Source organism: Oncorhynchus keta, chromosome 35 (genome assembly GCF_023373465.1).
Source record: "Oncorhynchus keta strain PuntledgeMale-10-30-2019 chromosome 35, Oket_V2, whole genome shotgun sequence".
NCBI lineage: Eukaryota > Metazoa > Chordata > Actinopteri > Salmoniformes > Salmonidae > Oncorhynchus > Oncorhynchus keta.
Window position 1 is genome coordinate 82,690,394 of NC_068455.1, and position 6,279 is coordinate 82,696,672.

Consider the following 6,279-nt stretch of genomic DNA (forward strand, 5'->3'; position numbering starts at 1 on the left):
ACAGGTCTAGACAAGAGAGAGGCCCATCCACTTAGCTAGATGTAGCTGGGGGAATACGGCCATCTATAGTATTTCATGAACATGTGGGCAGGTCTAGACAATAGAGACCCATCCACTTAGCTAGATGTAGCTGGGGATTACGGCCATCTATAGTATTTCATGAACATGTGGGCAGGTCTAGACAATAGAGACCCATCCACTTAGCTAGTTGTAGCTGGGGGGTCACGGCCATCTATAGTATTTCATAAACATGTGGACATGTCTAGACAATAGAGACCCATCCAGCTAGATGTAGCTAGATGTAGAACTGGAGAGGGGAGATTACGGCCATCTATAGTATTTCATGAACATGTGGACAGGTCTAGACAATAGAGACCCATCCACTTAGCTAGATGTAGCTGGGGGGATCACGGCCAGCTATAGTATTTCATGAACATGTGGACAGGTCTAGACAATAGAGACCCATCCACTTAGCTAGATGTAGCTGGGGGGATGGACAGGTCTAGACAATAGGCCAGCTAGATAGTATTTCATGAACATGTGGACAGGTCTAGACAATAGAGACCCATCCACTTAGCTAGATGTAGCTGGGGGATACGGCCATCTATAGTATTTCATGAACATGTGAACAGGTCTAGACAATAGAGGCCCATCCACTTAGCTAGATGTAGCTGGGGGAATACGGCCATCTATAGTATTTCATGAACATGTGAACAGGTCTAAACAGAGAGACCCATCCACTTAGCTAGATGTAGCTGGGGGGGGGAATACGGCCATCTATAGTATTTCATAAACATGTGGACATGTCTAGACAGTAGAGACCCATCCACTTAGCTAGATGTAGCTTAATTTAGGGGGAATACGGCCATCTATAGTATTTCATGAACATGTGGACAGGTCTAGACAATAGAGACCCATCCACTTAGCTAGTTGTAGCTGGGGGGGGGGATTACGGCCATCTATAGTATTTCATGAACATGTGGACATGTCTAGACAGTAGAGACCCATCCACTTAGCTAGATGTAGCTGGGGGAATACGGCCATCTATAGTATTTCATGAACATGTGGACAGGTCTAGACAATAGAGACCCATCCACTTAGCTAGATGTAGCTGGGGGATCACGGCCATATATAGTATTTCATGAACAGTTGGACAGGTCTAGACAATAGAGACCCATCCACTTAGCTAGATGTAGCTGGGGGGGATCACGGCCATCTATAGTATTTCATAAACATGTGGACAGGTCTAGACAATAGAGACCCAGCCACTTAGCTAGATGTAGCTGGGGGATCACGGCCATCTGTAGTATTTCATGAACATGTGGACAGGTCTAGACAATAGAGACCCATCCGATGTGAGTAGGAACTTTGAAAAGGTTAACATTCACAAGGCCGCAAGGCCTGATGAATTACCAGGACGCGTACTCGGAGCATGCACCGATTAGCTGGCAAGTGTCTTCACTGACATTTTCAACCTCTCCCTGTAATACCCACATGTTTCAAGCAGACCACCATTGTCCCTGTGCCCAAGAACACCAAGGTAACCTACCTAAATGACTGCTGACCCGTAGCACTCACATCTGTAGCCATGAAATGCTTTGAAAGGCTGGTTATGGCTCACATCAATGCCATCATCCCAGAAACCCTAGACCCACTCCAATTTTCATACCGCCCCAACAGATCCACAGATGATGCAATCTCCATTGCACTTCACTCTGCCCTTTCCCACCTGGACAAAAGGAACACCTATGTGAGAATGTTGTTCATTGACTACAGCTCAGCGTTCAACATCATAGTGCCCTGCAAGCTCATCACTAAGCTAAGGACCCTGGGACTGAACACCTCCCTCTGCAGGTGGATACTGGACTGCCTGATGGGCCGCCCCCATGTGGTAAGGGCAAGCAACAACACATCTGCCACGCTGATCCTCAAAACGGGGACCCCTCAGGGGTGCATGCTCAGTCCCCTCCTGTACTCCCTGTTCACCCAAGACTGCACGGCCAGACACAACTCCAACACCATCATTAAGTTTGCTGACGACACACCGGTGGTAGGGCTGATCACCGACATTGATGAGACAGCCTATAGGGAGGAGGTCAGACACCTGGCGGTGTGGTGCAAGGACAACAACCCAGCCTATAGGGAGGAGGTCAGACACCTGGCGGTGTGGTGCAAGGACAACAACCCAGCCTATAGGGAGGAGGTCAGACACCTGGCGGTGTGGTGCAAGGACAACAACCCAGCCTATAGGGAGGAGGTCAGACACCTGGCGGTGTGGTGCAAGGACAACAACCCAGCCTATAGGGAGGTCAGACACCTGGCGGTGTGGTGCAAGGACAACAACCCAGCCTATAGGGAGGAGGTCAGACACCTGGCGGTGTGGTGCAAGGACAACAACCCAGCCTATAGGGAGGAGGTCAGACACCTGGCGGTGTGGTGCAAGGACAACAACCCAGCCTATAGGGAGGAGGTCAGACACCTGGCGGTGTGGTGCAAGGACAACAACCCAGCCTATAGGGAGGAGGTCAGACACCTGGCGGTGTGGTGCAAGGACAACAACCCAGCCTATAGGGGAGGTCAGACACCTGGCGGTGTGGTGCAAGGACAACAACCCAGCCTATAGGGAGGAGGTCAGACACCTGGCGGTGTGGTGCAAGGACAACAACCCAGCCTATAGGGAGGTCAGACACCTGGCGGTGTGGTGCAAGGACAACAACCCAGCCTATAGGGAGGAGGTCAGACACCTGGCGGTGTGGTGCAAGGACAACAACCCAGCCTATAGGGAGGAGGTCAGACACCTGGCGGTGTGGTGCAAGGACAACAACCCAGCCTATAGGGAGGAGGTCAGACACCTGGCGGTGGTGCAAGGACAACAACCCAGCCTATAGGGAGGAGGTCAGACACCTGGCGGTGTGGTGCAAGGACAACAACCCAGCCTATAGGGAGGAGGTCAGACAACCGGGGGGTGTGGTGCAAGAACAACAACCCAGCCTATAGGGAGGAGGTCAGACACCTGGCGGTGTGGTGCAAGGACAACAACCCAGCCTATAGGGAGAGGTCAGACACCCGGCGGTGTGGTGCAAGGACAACAACCCAGTCTATAGGGAGGAGGTCAGACACCTGGCGGTGTGGTGCAAGGACAACAACCCAGCCTATAGGGAGGAGGTCAGACACCTGGCGGTGTGGTGCAAGGACAACAACCCAGCCTATAGGGAGGAGGTCAGACACCTGGCGGTGTGGTGCAAGGACAACAACCCAGCCTATAGGGAGGAGGTCAGACACCTGGCGGTGTGGTGCAAGGACAACAACCCAGCCTATAGGGAGGAGGTCAGACACCTGGCGGTGTGGTGCAAGGACAACAACCCAGCCTAGGGAGGAGGTCAGACACCTGGCGGTGTGGTGCAAGGACAACAACCCAGCCTATAGGGAGGAGGTCAGACACCTGGCGGTGTGGTGCAAGGACAACAACCCAGCCTATAGGGAGGAGGTCAGACACCTGGCGGTGTGGTGCAAGGACAACAACCCAGCCTATAGGGAGGAGGTCAGACACCTGGCGGTGTGGTGCAACGACAACAACCCAGCCTATAGGGAGGAGGTCAGACACCTGGCGGTGTGGTGCAAGGACAACAACCCAGCCTATAGGGGAGGAGGTCAGACACCTGGCGGTGTGGTGCAAGGACAACAACCCAGCCTATAGGGAGGGAGGTCAGACACCTGGCGGTGTGGTGCAAACGACAACAACCCAGCCTATAGGGAGGAGGTCAGACACCTGGCGGTGTGGTGCAAGGACAACAACCCAGCCTATAGGGAGGAGGTCAGACACCTGGCGGTGTGGTGCAAGGACAACAACCCAGCCTATAGGGAGGTCAGACACCTGGCGGTGTGGTGCAAGGACAACAACCCAGCCTATAGGGAGGAGGTCAGACACCTGGCGGTGTGGTGCAAGGACAACAACCCAGCCTATAGGGAGGAGGTCAGACACCTGGCGGTGTGGTGCAAGGACAACAACCCAGCCTATAGGGAGGTCAGACACCTGGCGGTGTGGTGCAAGGACAACAACCCAGCCTATAGGGAGGAGGTCAGACACCTGGCGGTGTGGTGCAAGGACAACAACCCAGCCTATAGGGAGGAGGTCAGACACCTGGCGGTGTGGTGCAACGACAACAACCCAGCCTATAGGGAGGAGGTCAGACACCTGGCGGTGTGGGCGCAACGACAACAATCTCTCCCTCAAGGTGAGCAAGAAAAAGGAACTCATTGTGGACTACAGGAAAATGAGGGCCGAGCGCGCCCGATTCACATAGTCATCGACTGTTCTCTCTGCTGCCGCACGGCAAGCAGTACCGAACACCAAGTCATAGACTGTTCTCTCTGCTACCGCACGACAAGCAGTACCGGAGCACCAAGTCATCGACTGTTCTCTCTGCTACCGCACGGCAAGCAGTACCGGAGCACCAAGTCATAGACTGTTCTCTCTGCTACCGCACGGCAAGCGGTACCGGAGCACCAAGTCATAGACTGTTCTCTCTGCTACCGCACGGCAAGCGGTACCGGGCACCAAGTCATAGACTGTTCTCTCTGCTACCGCACTGACAGCGGTACCGGAGCACCAAGTCATAGACTGTTCTCTCTGCTACCGCACGGCAAGCGGTACCGGGCACCAAGTCTAGGACCTTAACAGGTTAACGGACTATTTCAATTGATCCCCTTATTTTTATTATTATTTCTGATTATCTTTTTTGCACTGACTCTCTTGAAACATCGTGCTCCATGTATACTCAATGGACTCTACACACACACACACACACACACACACACACACACACACACACACACACACACACACACACACACACACACACACACACACACATAGTACACTGACACACACACACACACACACACACACACACACACACACACACACACACACACACACACACACACACACACACACACACACACACACACACACACACACACACACACACACATAGTACACTGACACTCCAACACACACACACACACACACACACACACACACACACACACACACACACGCACACACACGCAGACACACACACACACACTCACACACACACACACACACACACACACACACACACACACACACACACACACACACACACACACACACACTCACACACATAGTACACTGACACTCACACACACACACACACACACACACACACACACACACACACACACACACACACACACACACACACACACACACACACACACACTGAGGGTGAGACAGAAAGAGAAAGAAGGGAGAGAGAGCAGATAAGGGATAGAGAGGGGAGAGAGAGAGAGTGAGAGGTGTTAAAGAGAATTTGTATCACTATTTATTTAACCTTTATTTAACGAGGCATGTCAGTTAAAAATAAATTATTATTTACAATGACGGGCCTACACCGGTCAAACCCGAACAATGGAGGGCCAACTGTGCGCCGCCCTATGGGACTCCTAATCACGGCCGGTGGTGATACAACCTATAATTGAAACAGGGTGTCTGTAGTTAGATGCCTTAGTCTGCTGCGACAACAGACTCCTACATTCCCTCAGTGAAAGCAATGTCCTGAGCAAATGTCAAAATTGGCTTTTTACCAAACTAATGTACAACACAGCACGTATACACCCTGCATTGACAAAACAAAACAAAACAAAAGCAAATCCTTCTCATGTTTGTTGATTTTCTCCCAAAAAATTTTTTTATTTGATTAAATTTGGCTCTAGAGGATCTGCTATACAACTTGATGGAAATTATAAAATCCATAAACACAAACAACAAGTGTGCGGTGAAGCCAAAAAAACACCGGGGGGTGAAACAGGGATAAATCTTGAGCCACAACCTCTTCACCATATATATACATACAAAAGTATGTGGACACCCCTTCAAATTAGTGGATTCGGCTATTTCAGCCAAACCCCATTGCTGACAGGTGTATAAAATCGATCACACAGCCATACCATCTCCATAGACAAACATCGGCAGTAGAATTGCCTTACTGAAGAGCTCAGTGAGTTTCAATGTCGGTGGTCGGTCGGGGTGTATAATGTGAATGCCTAGCAACCCAAAAGGTTGTGAATTCAAACGTAGCATTTTAGTTAATTAGCAACTTTTCAACTACATACTACTTTTAAACTACTTTGCAACTACTTTGCAACTACTTAGCATGTTAGCTAACGCTTCCCCTAACCTTAACCCTTTAATCTCACTCCTAAACTAAACCCTAACCTAACCTCAAGCCTAGC